The following is a 15,646-nucleotide window of genomic DNA, read 5'->3' on the forward strand; positions in this document are numbered from 1 at the left end:
GTACTACCGTACGGGGCAGAAACCTGGAGGCTTACGAAAAGGGTTCTACCTAAATTGAGGACGACGCAACGATCTATGGAAAGAAGAATGATAGATGCAACGTTAAGGAAAAAGAAAAGAGCAGATTGGGTGAGGGAACAAACGCGAGTTAACGTTATCTTACCCGAAATCAAGAAAAAGAAATGGGCATGGGCAGGACACGTAATGAGGAGGGAAGATAATTGATGGTCATTAGGAGTTACAGAACGGATTCCAAGGGAAGGGAAGCGCAGCAGAGGGCGGCAGGAAGTTAGATGGGCGGATGGGATTAAGAAGTTTGCAGGGACAACATGGCCACAATTAGTACATGACCGGGGTAGTAGTTGAAGTATGGGAGAGGCCTTTGCCCTGCAGTGGGCGTAAGCACGCTGATGATGATGATAATGATGATGATGACTCGGCTGTTGGAGCCCCTGTTGTCAACCCGTGGCGTATACCTCATAACCGGCCAATGTGCTATTACTTCCATTTCCCGGGCCACGTAGCACGATTCTGCCGCCGTCGCAGCGCCCGTTTACCTGACAGTGTGGGCGCCTCAAGCTACAGACCTGCTTGACTTCCACGTCAGGACCAATCTAACTTTCCTCCGGACTCGTCTTACAGTCGCCTCCTCTTCGATTCATGCCGGTCGCCTTCACCCCGTCGCCGATCCATTTCCCCTATAGTTCGCCGACCCAGCCCAGCCGGAGAGGAAAACTAACAGTCGCAGTTCCAGAGACAAGAACTGCGTTTACGTCGAACATTTCAAGGCCTCATTCTACATCGGCGAACGAAATTGAACTGTCCTTAGATGGCGTCGCCGTACACGCACTTATCGACACCGGAGCCGCCGTTGCTATTATTAGTGAGAAGCTCTGCCGCAATTGGAACAAAGTGACCATTCCCCTCACCTCCCTTTCTCTGCGTACAGCAACCTCGCATCGCATTCAGCCTTCAGCGTCGTGCATATCTCTGGTTGTCATTCAAAGCGTTATGCATGTTATCGAATTTTTCGTTCAACCTCGTTCCTCGCACAACGTTATTCTTGGATGGAATTTCCTATCTGTCAATCAAGCTCTTATCGACTGCGCTCGTTGCAAACTTTCGTTATCAGTGCCGTGTTCTGACCCTGGCTTTCATTATTCTCCTGAAGTTGTTGCCGCCTCTGACATCGATATCGCAGCTTTCACCGATATCCCATCGATGTCGCGCCTATCGTCCGCAGTCGTTCACCGTATCGATACCGGCCAACAAACACCGTTGCGCCAGCGTCCGTATCGTGTGTCAGCTGCTGAATTCCGTGCCATCGACCAGCACGCTGACGACATGCTGGAGCGTGGCATCATCCAGCCCTGGGAACCTCCGGTTGTCCTCGTTAAAAGAAAAGATGGCTCCATCCGCTCCTGCTTCGATTATCGCCGCCTTAACCGAATAACGCGCAAAGATGTTTATCCTCTGCCGCGCATTGACGATGCCTTGGACAGTCTTCAGGGAGCGGAATTATTTTCCTCGCTGGATTTAGGCTCCGGGTATTGGCAAATGCCAAAAGGCAGAGGCCGATTGCCAAAAGACAGCCTTTGTAACTCCTGATGGGCTATATCAATTCACCATCATGCCGTTCGGCCTCTGCAACGCGTCTGCAACTTTCGAGCGAATGATGCATACCATACTTTGAGGGCTGAAGTGGAAAACGTGCCTCTGTTATTTAGATGACATTGTGTGTGTTTTTTTTCACCGACTTTGCGTCGCACCTCGGCTGCCTCGGACAAGTCCTTGCGTGCCTCTCCACTGCAGGACTGGAACTAAATTTGAAGAAATGCCACTTCGGCACTCGCACGCTTACTATTCTCGGCCATGTAGTTTCAAAAGACGGTATCCTCCCGGACCCCACGAAACTTAGCGCCTAACCTAGTTCCCTCAACCAACCACCATGAAAGGGCTCCGCACTTTCATCGGCTTGTGCTCATATTTCCGACGCTTCATCCGTAACGTTGCCTCTATCATCACCCCCTTGACGCAAGCTTCTCACCGGCAGTTCTGACCTATCAGCCTGGTCCGCGGCGTGCGACGACGCATTCCTAGAACTGCGACGTGCTCTCACCTCTCCTCCAGTACTGGGAAACTTCGATCCCTCTGCACCAACTGAGACGCTAGCGGTGTAAGGCGCGGCGCTGTTCTTGCGCAACGCAAGGATGGCTTAGAAGAGTACGTCGTCGCGTATGCATGTCGCACCTTTAGCAAAGCCGAGGCGAACTACTCGGTAACTGAGAAGGAATGTCTGGCTATCATTTGGGCAATCGGAAAATTTTGTCCTTATGTGTACGGGCGTCCATTTGACATCTTGACCGACCATCACGCCCTATGCTGGTTACCTTCATTAAAGATCCAACTGGTCGGCTCAGCCGTTGGGCATTGCGCCTACAAGAGTACGACATCCGCGTTGTTTATCGCTCCGGCCGAAAACATTCAGATGCAGACGCTCTATCCCGCTAACCCCTGTCCTCCGATCCGGTCCTCTCGTCTATTTCCACCTATGGAGCCTTCGCCCTCAACATTTCCGACATGCCATCAGAGCAGCACAAAGACCCATGGATCTCTTCGCTTATTGACTTCCTGACTAGCCAGTCGCCAGCGCCGATTTCTCGGACGCTCCCTCGTCAAGCCGCGCACTTCGTCATTCCGGTATAACCTGCTGTACCGCCGCAACTGCAATTCGAGCGGTCGCAAGTGGTTGCTTGTTATACCCCGACATCTGCGCCCCGACATCTGCTCCACGTTCCACGATGACCCCCCATGCGGCCATGCTGGTGTACTAAAGACGTACTCTCGCCTCCAGCTTCGGTACTACTGGCACGGTATGTATGGCTTCGTTCACCAATACGTCCGGTCATGCCTCATGCGCCAACGACGCAAGACGACAGCTCAACATTCCACCGGCCCCTTGCAACCTTTACCATGCCCCGCGCGCGCGTTCGACCGCGTCGGCATTGACATATACGGTCTGCTTCCCAGCACTCCAAGCGACAACCGCTGGGTTATGGATGCTATCGGCCACCTCACGCGGTACGCAAAAACTTCAGCCCTAGCATCTGCCACAGCAAAAGACGTCGCCAGTTTTATCCTTCAAAACGTTATTTTACACCATGGAGCCCCTGGAGAATTATTGAGCGTCCGCGATCGCGTTTTTCTCTAGGATGTCATTGCAGCATCGCTAAAGTAGTGTCGCATCATTTACCGCACTACCACGGCATACCATCCTCAAACTAAAGGGATGACAGAGCGTTTCAACCGCCCCCTTGGCGACATGTTGGCCATGTATGTTTCATCTGACCAGTTGAATTGGGATCGCATTCTGCCTTTTGTCACCTACGCTTACAATACCGCCACGCAAAGCACCCCTGGGTTCTCCCCTTTCTTTCTCCTTTACGGACACGAACCTTCATGCACTATGGACACGATTCTGCCTTACCGACCAGATGCTTCGGAGTGCACGACTGTTTCTAGGGCAGCTACTTACGCCGAAGAATGTCGCCAGCTCGCTCGTTCGTTCCCATCCCAGGACCAGTGGCGCCAAAAGCATCGCCACGATTCATCTACTGCGGCTGCGTGCTTTGCTCCTGGCTCGCTGGTCTGGTTGTGGGTGCCCTCTACTCCTCCAGGCCTTTTCTCTACGCTGCTCTCCAAGTACTACGGTCATTATCGGGTAGTGAAACAAACATCCGCGGTCAACTACCTCATCGAGCCTACGAAAGCGCCTTCCGACCAGCGTCGTCGCAACCAGTAAATTGTCCACGTCTCCCGGCTTAAGTAGTGCCATGACGCCAGTGTGTTTTCCTGTCTTTAGGTCGCCAGGATGGCTATTCTTTCGGTGGGGAGTGGTTGTACTGAAGGCACTGGGAAGTGGGCATGGTGCTAGTGAATGAGAAGAAGACGACGAGGAGTGTTGCTTCCCCATTTCGATATAGCGCCGACCTGTTTAAGCCTACCGCTGCAACCTAGAACTAGTGCTGCTAGGCGAACACCCCCGTTGAAGCCACAATAACTAACTGGAATGCAATGGCCGCCACATTTGTTGACAGCCTGAAAGTACAGTATTTTTCACATTCTTTAGAGGCCATGCGTCATTGATGTGTTGTGTCATCAGGCTTGGTGTTCTAGAAACCATTACCAAATCGCGCAGCATGAGCAAGGCGCAAGAGTGTATGAGGCTGCAACCGCTAGGGAGATGGCAGGATGACGATGATGGTGATGACGTTGACATGACGATGGATTTATTGCACTCCGGCGTAGAAACGCTGCAACCTGCTTCATTCAGGGGAAGCTTTACTCTGGGGCCCAGCTTGGTTTCCCTATGCATTGTAGAAAGGCTCTTAGGCTAACGCGATTCATTGTTTGCGATAAAGGCGGCTGCATTTGAGGAAAAAATGAACGTTGAGGAAAAAATTAATCGTGACCATCAGAGCAAGTATTTTGATATAGGGGAGGACATTTTTACAAACTAAGGGACTGGCAGCCATTCCACTCTGGGAAGATGAGATTGCAGCGAAAGCTGACGATAGTCGAAGCTCTGAAACGAAAAGCACAATGCTTTCGCTACCATTCCCTCTTCACAGAGTGGAATTGTTGTCATTTTCTTGCCTCGCGAGTCTGGTCTCGTAGCTCTCTCGGAGGCGCCCCGGTTTGCGATTGTAGTTTTTGTTCAGCATCGCGGGAATGTTCTTCGCCGGTGGTCGTTTCGCGCCAGCGCTATTTACATTCTCGTTTCTGCTCCCTCCGGCGATCCTCGCACAGATGTTTTTCGTGTGTACGAATACACCTGTCCACCCCATCGATAACGGAGCTGTCTTTAGCGCCGATACCTCTCCTGCTTATATACTGCGATAATCTTGACGCCACAATTATGTTCACGGCGAGCACTGCAATCTATTGCGCATATTGACATCTGTGCCGTCCCAGACCACCCTTATGGGTAGGTTAGAAATCTCCAACTCCGTTTCTGTTGCCGGATGCCGAAAAACTACGTTCTTACCATTTTGCATAGGAGCTACCTGGGTCCCACGTGAGACAAGGGCAGTTTAAGGGCCTGTTACAGGTCTCCGAGCCCACAAGGGGCTGTGGCATTGACCTTGGACCCTCTCTGCACTATCACCAGGATCGGCCCATATGATGATTTATTTCTGTTAATGGACGCTGAAAAAACTACAGAAGGGGCCATATAACGTAAAACTATTCCAATATGTTTCTATTCCAATCTCCTGACGTCAAATTTGCGTAACCACCGACGCGAGCACCAGGCGGTCACCTGCAGGGTTGTTTGTACAGACCAATCAAACGCTCTCCTTGTTCATAGGAGGTCACTTTTGTTTGCTTGAAAAACGAATAACATTGCCTACACTGAGCGGCTTGTCGTGTCTAATTGGCTGACAAGAGGCGAGGAGAACGCTCAATTGGAGAGGGATCCGCTGGGGCAGAGCCAGTGCCCTGAAAATCGATAACCGGATGAAGAGGGTGGTGCCGGCGCCTGCGATTGGTCGGCTTTCCCTTACTTAGCTTGTGGTGGCTGGTCGAAAATCGCGGCGGCATGCAACGGAAGCTTAAGAATTACGCTAAAGCTGACCCTCAGCAAAGAAGAGTTGGCAGAATGAGGTGGTAAACGTGCCTAAAGTGCTCGAAAACGTTACACGGCCACGCAAGAAGTTGTATTATACGCAAATACACCCATGCTCTCCGGCAGGTGCGATTAACCAGCGTCTCAGCGATCGGCGGCCGTCATCTTCTATTCCTTTCGGAAAGGGGCAGCCTGCGGCTATTCCGAAGAAAGTTCAGTTTTGTTCGGCATATTAATGCATCTTTATCGCGTACACGTCACTTTGACGCGGTGAGTTTGTGCGGTTTTGTGACGTCGCATGACAGGCAGGTGAAGTGGGTGCAGCCCGAAAACTTTTTACCTTTAGCCGAGGACTAATGGAGAAAAGGGGTCGAATCAGAAATAACTGTTTTTCTTTTTTCTGTCAAATCATGCATAATCAGTGTGTACACATCATATCAGATGGGGAGCTATCGCGGTTTTCGTGACCTCGCGTGACAGACAGGTGAAGTGGGGGTGGTCGAAAAAAGTTTTTGACCAATCGTGGAGGGCTGATAGCAGAATTGGAGTGGAAAAGTTTGGAATAGTTTTACGTTATAGCGCCCAAGGTTAGACATATACAGCTTTCGCTGCAATATAACGACTATTGCGAAATATGAAAACAATGTTCGCCCGCACGTTATACTCCCGTATCCCGCGAAGGCAAAATCCTCCTACAAACGTGATAATGCGTTGAGTTATACGATTGGAGGGGTCAGATTTATTGCAAAGCTGCAGTTTGAAGTAAACGTGTGGAAAGCCATTGTATGCGAGTTTCGGCCTCATCTCTTCGTTACTATCTCGCATCTTCGCGTTGCTGATTTTCGGCTTCTTCGGCTCGTTTTCAACCCTTCGCTTTGGCTTCGCGCGCTCCTATAGCGCGGCCAGACTCGCGCAAGCGACGTTTCTCTTCGACATTACGTTGGATGCTTTAGGCAGGGGATAGCAGCACTCGCGTTTGAACGCAAGCTCCCGCCTGTTCGCACGTCGTACCTGGTTTCTCGCTGATCGATCGCCGTCGGCCGTAGCGTACTTGTTTGGCGGCTGTTCGATGCTTTATTGATGGTTCGGATGGTTGATTTGAGCTTGTCCTTTACTGAAACGTAGGTGGTGCTGCGGTTTGTATGTGAGATTTCAATGAATGTATAGACCATTCGATTTACTATTCTGAGCGCTTGTAGCCTTTGCCTTATGGGAGGTGAGCCATTGCATTTCTTGCTTGCTTACGGAGCATAAGCCATTCAGTGACCGACTTGAGGCTTTCACTTTAAAAAAGAAAGCGCGCAGTCTGCCACTTTGTGCCAAAATTTGAATTCCCAGTTCCACAAGGTGCATCTGTCAGACCCGCTAGAGCGAATAAATTTGTTGTATAAATATACAGCTTACGGGAAAATGTTGCAATCTTTATGATGTTTTCAGACACTTCCTAAATGTGTGGTATAGGAGCGGTATACCGGGTTTCCCAGATAGCACTCACGAAGTTCCTAAAACATGGAATATACTAGGGAACAGTGAACAGTATTCTGCCAGTAGAGAAGAACCGCAGCAGGCGGATTTTTCTTCCTTATTGAAATATGAATTATACACGGGATTCATTAATGAACTTTCTAATTAATGAATTCACAATGGGACAATGATAGTAAAGATATAGTTGTGTTTCAACACACCCTAATCCCTTCCTGGCAGCGCATCTCGCGCGTACTTTTTTCAGCGCTATAAATAATACGCGCGCAATATGAATATAATCACCTGAAGACACCTCCGTGTTCGTTGGACTAGCGGTTACTGTGGAGAATTCACTCTGCTCAATGAATTTACCCTCCTCGTCAATGAGTTCATTGCCTTCGTAGCATCACGCAGAAAGGAAGCTCGCAGCTCACGATGAATGGCAGCAATACCGATGCCTCGCAATCTTCAAGTGACCGCCATGTCACGCTTCGAAAAGCGTTAATTCTTTAGAGTAACGCATTCTGGCGCTGGGTGAGACCGCGTAATCCTGCAGCTATTTCCAAATCTCGGGCGCTTTCTTTTACGCTACAACACAGAAAAACTGATTAGGCGAAACACAGTAGACCAAAAACAACTAAATCCGGTTTGGAAAAAGCAATTTTTGCTTTTCCGACAGAATCAGCGTCCTTAATTCGTTATTTAAAACGAGAGTTGTTTAGTCTCCATTATTATTTCAACTCGTTCTAGTGTGGTGTATCACTGCTGATAAAATACCTCTGGTTGTGTCCTGTTATATTGTCCACTTTCTTTTTATCACCTTAGCTAACGTTAGCTCCAAACACCCTGTATAACATGTCAAGTACGTTTCTTTTGGATATGGAGGTTGCATAATTGTCCCAATATTTCTCTTTGCTCTGTTTCTAAAGAGTTGTAAAGTTGATAGATAGTTTTTTTTTAATTGTGGAATCTCAAGCACTAAAAACGATTGGGAGATAAAATGACAGGCCACTTGTTCCCGTCACTAAATTTTAACCATTTCTATGCATTCAACAAACCTCATCCCGTTCTGTGCCGTGGTTGCCGAGAAGGGTGATTTCTTCACTTACAGGTATTTAGAAAAGGTCTATCAAGAACTAGCTCTTTCTTCAGAGGATGATCTAATTTTAAATCACCTAAGCTTCATCATCATCATCATCATCAGTCTAGTGACGCCCACTGCAGGGCAAAGGCCTCTCCCATACTTCTCCAACTACCCCGGTCATGTACTAATGCTGGCCATGTTGTCCCTGCAAACGTCTTAATGTCATCCGCCCACCTAACTTTCTGCCGCCCCCTGCTACGCATCCCTTCCCTTGGAATCCAGTCCGTAACCCTTAGTGACCATCGGTTATCTTCCCTCCTCATTACATGTCCGGCCCATGCCCATTTCTTTTTCTTGATTTCAACTAAGATGTCGTTTACCCGCGTTTGTTGCCTCACCCAATCTGCTCTTTTCTTATCCCTTAACGTCACACCCATCATTCTTCTTTCCATAGCTCGTTGCGTCGTCCTCAATTTCAGCAGAACCCTTTTCGTAAGCCTCCAGGTTTCTGCCCCATATGTGAGTACTGGTAACACACATCTGTTATACACTTTCCTTTTGAGGGATAGTGGCAACCTGCTGTTCATGATTTGAGAATGCCTGCCAAACGCACCCCAGCCCATTCTTATTCTTCTGGTTATTTCAGTCTCATGATCCGGATCCGTGGTCACTACCTGCCCTAAGTAGATGTATTCCCTTACCCCTTCCAGTGCTTCGCTACCTATCGTAAACTGCTGTTCTCTTCCGAGCCTGTTAAACAATACTTTAGTTTTCTGCAGATTAATTTTCAGACCCACCCTTCTGCTTTGCCTCTGCAGGTCAGTGAGCATGCATTGCAATTGGTCTCCTGAGTTACTAAGCAAGGCAATATCATCAGCGAATCGCAAGTTGCTAAGGTATTCTCCATCAACTTTTATCCCTAATTCTTCCCACTCCAGGCCTCTGAATACCTCCTGTAAACATGCTGTGAATACCATTGAAGATATCGTATCTCCCTGTCTGACGCCTTTCTTTATAGGGATTTTGTTGCTTTCTTTGTGGAGGACTACGGTGGCTGTGAAGCCGCTACAGATATCTTCCAGTATCTTTACATATGGCTCATCTACACCCTGATTCCGTAATGCCTCCATGACTGCTGACGTTTCGGCTGAATCAAACGCTTTCTCGTAATCAATGAAAGCTATATATAAGGGTTGGTTATATTCTGCACATTTCTCTATCACTTGATTGATAGTGTGAATATGGTCTATTGTTGAGTAGCCTTTACGCTATCCTGCCTGGTCCTTTGGTTGACAGAAGTCTAAGGTGTTCCTGATTCTATTTGCGATTACCTTAGTAAATACTTTGTAGGCAACGGACAGTAAGCTGATCGGTCTATAATTTTTCAAGTCTTTGGCGTCCCCTTTCTTATAGATTAGGATTATGTTAGCGTTCTTCCAAGATCCCGGTACGCTCGAGGTTATGAGGCATTGCGTATACAGGGTGGCCAGTTTCTCTAGAACAATCTGACCACCATCCTTCAACAAATCTGCTGTTACCTGATCCTCCCCAGCTGCCTTCCCCCTTTGCATAGCTCCTAAGGCTTTCTTTACTTCTTCTGGCGTTACCTGTGGGATTTCGAATTCCTCTAGGCTATTCTCTCTTCCGCTATCGTCGTGGGTGCCACTGGTACTGTATAAATCTCTATAGAACTCCTCAGCCACTTGAACTATCTCATCCATATTAGTAACAATATTGCCGGATTTGTCTCTTAACGCACACATCTGATTTTTGCCTATTCCTAGTTTCTTCTTCACTGTTTTTAGGCTTCCTCCGTTCCTGAGAGCCTGTTCAATTCTATCCATATTATAGTTCCTGATGTCCGCTGTCTTACGCTTGTTGATTAACTTAGAGTTCTGCCAGTTCTATTCTAGCTGTAGGGTTAGAGGCTTTCATACATTGGCGTTTCTTGATCAGATCTTTCGTCTCCTGCGATAGCTTACTGGTTTCCTGTCTAACGGAGTTACCACCGACTTCTATTGCGCACTCCTTAATGGTGCCCATGAGATAGTCGCTCATTGCTTCAACAGTAAGGTCCTCTTCCTGAGTTAAAGCCTAATACCTGTTCTGTAGCTTGATCCGGAATTCCTCTAGTTTCCCTCTTACCGCTAACTCATTGATTGGCTTCTTGTGTACCAGTTTCTTCCGTTCCCTCCTCAAGTCTAGGCTAATTCGAGTTCTTACCATCCTATGGTCAATGCAGCGTACCTTGCCGAGCACGTCTACATCTTGTATGATGCCAGGGTTCGCGCAGAGTATGAAGTCGATTTCATTTCTAGTCTCACCATTCGGGCTCCTCCACGTCCACTTTCGACTAATCCGCTTGCGGAAAAAGGTGTTCATTATCCGCATATTATCCTGTTCTGCAAACTCTACTAATAATTCTCCTCTGCTATTCGTAGAGCCTATGCCATATTCCCCCACTGACTTGTCTCCAGCCTGCTTCTTGCCTACCCTGGCATTGAAGTCGCCCATCAGTATAGTTTATTTTGTTTTGACTTTACCCATCGCCGATTCCACGTCTTCATAAAAGCTTTCGACTTCCTGGTCATCATGACTGCATGTAGGGGCATAGACTTGTACCACCTTCAATTTGTACCTCTTATTAAGTTTCAAAAGCTTATTTATATTAAAATAATAAAGAGATTCCATTAAGGCCCGCAGTCTACAGATCAGAAAACAATGTGTTAGGTTGATGTAGAAAAAAAAGAAATATATCTGCTCACGTTTTAAGGAGGAGCAAATCGTATTATTTCTCAATATATAAGGTATTTAAAATTTTTATGACAGGCTGCTCTCTCCCGTGAAACGATATTTTTCAAATCGTACGTCTGACTGTGAAAAATTTGCGAGTACAGCGAAATAACCCAATTACACGCCTATATACCTCAAAACCGAATTTCTAAATCTCAATATCTGTTCCCTACACACAGTCTTTACGAATCAGTCACTTGCCGATGCCTGTACCTAAATATTTGTACATTGGGCAGAAAAAAACATAAAGAATGCTTCCAAATATTAAGAACATGTGAAAAAGCCAGTTTGTGTCCCTGCCTGACTACAGACAGTGAGGTTCAATTGGCGATTTTATCGCAGAAATACAAAGGCACATGACAGTGATAGACTGAAAATAAAACTATAAATTGTTTATGAAAAGCATTTTAATCATTCTTGTACATATGTTTATTCTACATTTGTTGGCAAAATATTTACGGACAAATATATGCGTATATTGACGATATCAATATATGCAGATCGATACAAAAAATTATTATTACTATGGATGATTCCTTTAAAAAATCTATTTGACGTGTCAATCAATTACGATGATATTGGAAAAATAATGCCCGCTTAAATTCAAAGCGGAAGTGAAAAATAATTTGAAGTAATGAAAAGTGTATATAAGCGCGTTTTTTTATATTTCGCTAACGCTGACAGTATGCTATGCACGGTGAGAGTTCACAAAGACAACAAATATTTTCAGTAATATATGACTCGCGAAAAAAAGAAATTTGGAAAGATGGTGTTCTTCAGAATGGTCTTGCATTACCATTACTACTCTACAGAGGAGGTGTCTAGTCCTATGAATTTCCTGCACAAAGGAAAATGGTACAGCGAGAACATTAACATGAAAGCCCTCACTGCGCACCAGTCCCGCCTCGCCATTAAGATGTGTTTTCGTCCAAAGAATATGAAATACTAAAGCGCACGGTGTTATTGATGAGAAGCTTTTTAGCAGAGCAGCTCACATATCAAGTGATCTTTAGTGGAGGTAGAAAGGGTATTAAGCTATGAAATTGGCATAGGAAAAACGACGCTTGCCTTTGAAGCGAGAATAATACAGCAGTATGATGATGGATCATTTGTTTCACCCGCGTTAATAACATCGCAGCGTATGGTTCCCACCTGAAAAAATTACCACCTTGGCGTTGAGCTCATCGCTCATATGCATATGCTCCTAAAACATTACTTAAGTCAAATTCACTTCACGAACGAATTTCCCCAAAGCGTACCGTTTTTAAACGGAAACCACGAATCAAGTATGTTTATGACGTGCAGAAAGGGCTGATGTGCTCTCGTTTAGGCAACACCAGCTATTTCAAATTTTAGCTCAAAAAGCTGTCTGCTGAGACATATTTTCGTTCAAGCTTAATCATATCATTAGCCACCTTGCCGTAATTGCAGCCTGATTTTGTATTTTTTTTCAATCTTGCGGGATGCATTAGGTAATTGTACAAAACAAATATAAAAAGCTTAACCAAGAAGCTTCGCTCATGGCCGGTAGTCTTCATATGTGCTTTCTAAAAGCAATTCTTTTAACCCCTCCTTTCAAAGTGCACCGTTATTCCACGGCATTTTTTGAGCAAGTAGAATGACTTACTGTAATAAAATGCCGAACTAAATATGGAACAATCCGGAGTACAGTAGTGCATCTAACTGGAAAGTGAAGCTTGTTTTGTCGACCAGTGCATGGCTTGACTTGTCGCCGGTGTCGTCTGACTCGCTGAGTAGGCGCAGAAAAATATACATACCATAACACAAATTTCGACACAGGGCCACCCAGCCCTCCAGACAGAGATTTCTTTCACTGAGCGACTGAATGTTTTGTTGATTCATTATTTTGGATAAGCCACACACCGATGTTGACATCTTAAAACATGGCAAGGGAGGGCGTTATTGTAAACGGCGTCATAACATTGGCTCCAGAGCAGGTAATCTTGTTCCATGAAACGAGGAACGCTAGTGACCTATGCAATTTGCATGAGAAGAACGACGCTTAGTTTTCGAGCGAGAAAAGTGCGTAAAAAAGTCGATTCGTATCTCGTTTCATGGAAATTATTTCTCATGGCGTTTCTAGGTCACTGTATTCTTAACCTCTCATTCTGTTTTGAACTCTCGTCTGACACACGTGACATTCTTTCCTCCCAACTTGTGGAAGTGCCCGGATACACTGTACGTTCTAGTAAGCTTCCAATAAGCCATGAGAATTTATTGAAATCGTTGTCAAACGAGTCCTGGCGCCGTATACGTTAGACGTGCATGAAAATATGAACCTACCTGTGTGTGGAAAAAGCTATATCGTAATGTGGCGAGTTTCGATACGTTAAACAAGCAAATCAATTAGGCTTCGTGCACAGCTCCCAGAGTACGCAATATGAGTAGCATGATAACGAACCACGCTACAAAATTTTAGGTGTTCAATGCGGCCATGATATACTGAAGTGGCGTTGACTCAGTTCTCTTAAGTAGTCTGCAAATCTTGACAGATCAACAAGTTTATTGGTGAGTGAGTATTTCATACACGATAATATTTAAATATTGAGGGATAAGGCGAAAAAGTAGAAACGCAAGCACATACAGAAACTAACTAACACTCGCGCACGCGCACAAAAACCACACACGCACACCCATAGTAGCAGTAATAGCAAGAAATGCGAGGAATAACGCTGTCTGCAGGTGGCCGGTCAAAAACTTCACGCAGAAGCTCGAGTGGGAATTGTCTAAATATGTGTAAGCACTGCCCCGCGTTCTCATCTACACGCAGCCCGGTGTCAACATGAATGATACGAAACGTCTTCCAACCAATGTATACTATCATCGGTCGTTATCAGGGAAATTGAAATATATCCGGTGTTTGTCAACTAATATCGCCTGCTATCAATCTTATGTAACTTAATCATGGCCTTATCAGACCTTGTCGCTCCGCGGTATAAACCATTCCGGACATGGTGAGACACCTATCTGTTCTTACTGGTTTTTAGCAACCTTATCGGACTTGATACAGAGCTTCTGTGTCCTAATCTTTGATTTATCATAATCGCTCTGATCATCATATGCCCTTATCGTTTTTAGCACCTTTTCAATCCGCGTTGAACCATTATCAACCGTGGTGAGATCCATAAAACTCCTCATCACTGCTTTTCACTCTCATCAACTCATTCACTGCTTATCTGTCGGCGTTGTTGCGACGTGAAATGCATCAGGCTTCAGAGGTTAGCAGCATTTTCGCCGAAGGAACGGCCCCAATATAAGGCGCAACCCAAGAGCACTTAAACGCATAGGGGATCTTGGGGACGTGGTTACAAATTGTCGTAAAATAGGAATTTTGCTGATACCTGCAATTCTCAAAGTCGACTCTGCATGTGGTCGTGAAGATCGCTTTTATTCCACCATTACCAAATATTTCGACAAACTGTTCCCCTTAGACATTTGTTTCACATTCATATGGTTCTTATACCTTCACCTTATGCAAACGATGGTGTTTAGCCCACTGGGCAAGACACCAGGCTTCTAAGCGTGGTGTCATCGTTTTTTAATTTGAAGATATTTTCATTTGTACATTTATTTATTTATAGCGATTCATGTTACGTTACGGACAGACGGACAGGCTTCCTCGCTGGTAGGCATAGAAATGCTTACGGATTTAAAAAGATTGCACATTGCCAAAGCTTCACGCTAAACGAAACCCTATTGCCTTATTAAACCCTATTGGACTGCTCCCAAACCGCGAAAACATGCTTCCAGTATACGCACTTAAGGAACAGCAGAGGGCGAAAATTGAAAAAAAAATGCATAATCCCAAATATTAAACTTCTTGTTCGTCACAATCATTCTCCACTAGTCGGCGAGCGCTAAATATTTCAAAGGCATATCGCATGAATACGCAGCTGCTGTGCTCACACGGCAGAACAATTGTGTACTTTATCAAGCATACTTCGCTGCACTCGCACATGAACAAGAAGTTGTGGTATATTCAAGAAGCGCAAGCGACATTCTCTTATGTGGGACATCGAGAAACAAAGTACATATCAGAGATGCAGCAGTGAAGGAATTAAGTGACGTCAGTTGGCTGATGTCCAAAATCGACCTGCCTGTAGACAGCACCTGTTAAAAAGAATCGGTTGTTTCTTATCTTTTGGAGCTATGAATATCTCGGAATATTAACTACGAATAACTGACTGAACACCAAGCCAACGCGTTCACGCAGGATGCCACATAAGGACATGAGAATGGTCATGTACTGAATAATTCTTATTTGCTTTTTCACATTTATGGAGAAATGTTCCTTTACGCATGAATGTGGTGTGAAACTGAGTGGAATTTACGAACCGGCCTATCGTTTCTAGGACCACTTTGGTGTTTTAATTCATCTTACGCGACATTCTTCGTTACGCTCAAAAATATCTTTATTATGCCATCACACATATCCCGCGCTAACAAAAAACGTAACATTAGAGCTCCAAAATAATTTCGCCGCATAAAAAACACGTCCGTTTATCGCTTATCACTTTTCAATTCATGAAATACCGAAGCGATTGCTCAGTTACAGCTTCATTCTTAAGTATCAATTGATTCGTCCATGTTATAGTCGCCGTAAGAGAGGTCTCGACCTAGCTGAGAATTTCTGTGTAGTCACGTCATTCTGACTTCAA

This window comes from Dermacentor variabilis, chromosome 8, assembly GCF_050947875.1.
Source record: "Dermacentor variabilis isolate Ectoservices chromosome 8, ASM5094787v1, whole genome shotgun sequence".
Lineage (NCBI taxonomy): Eukaryota > Metazoa > Arthropoda > Arachnida > Ixodida > Ixodidae > Dermacentor > Dermacentor variabilis.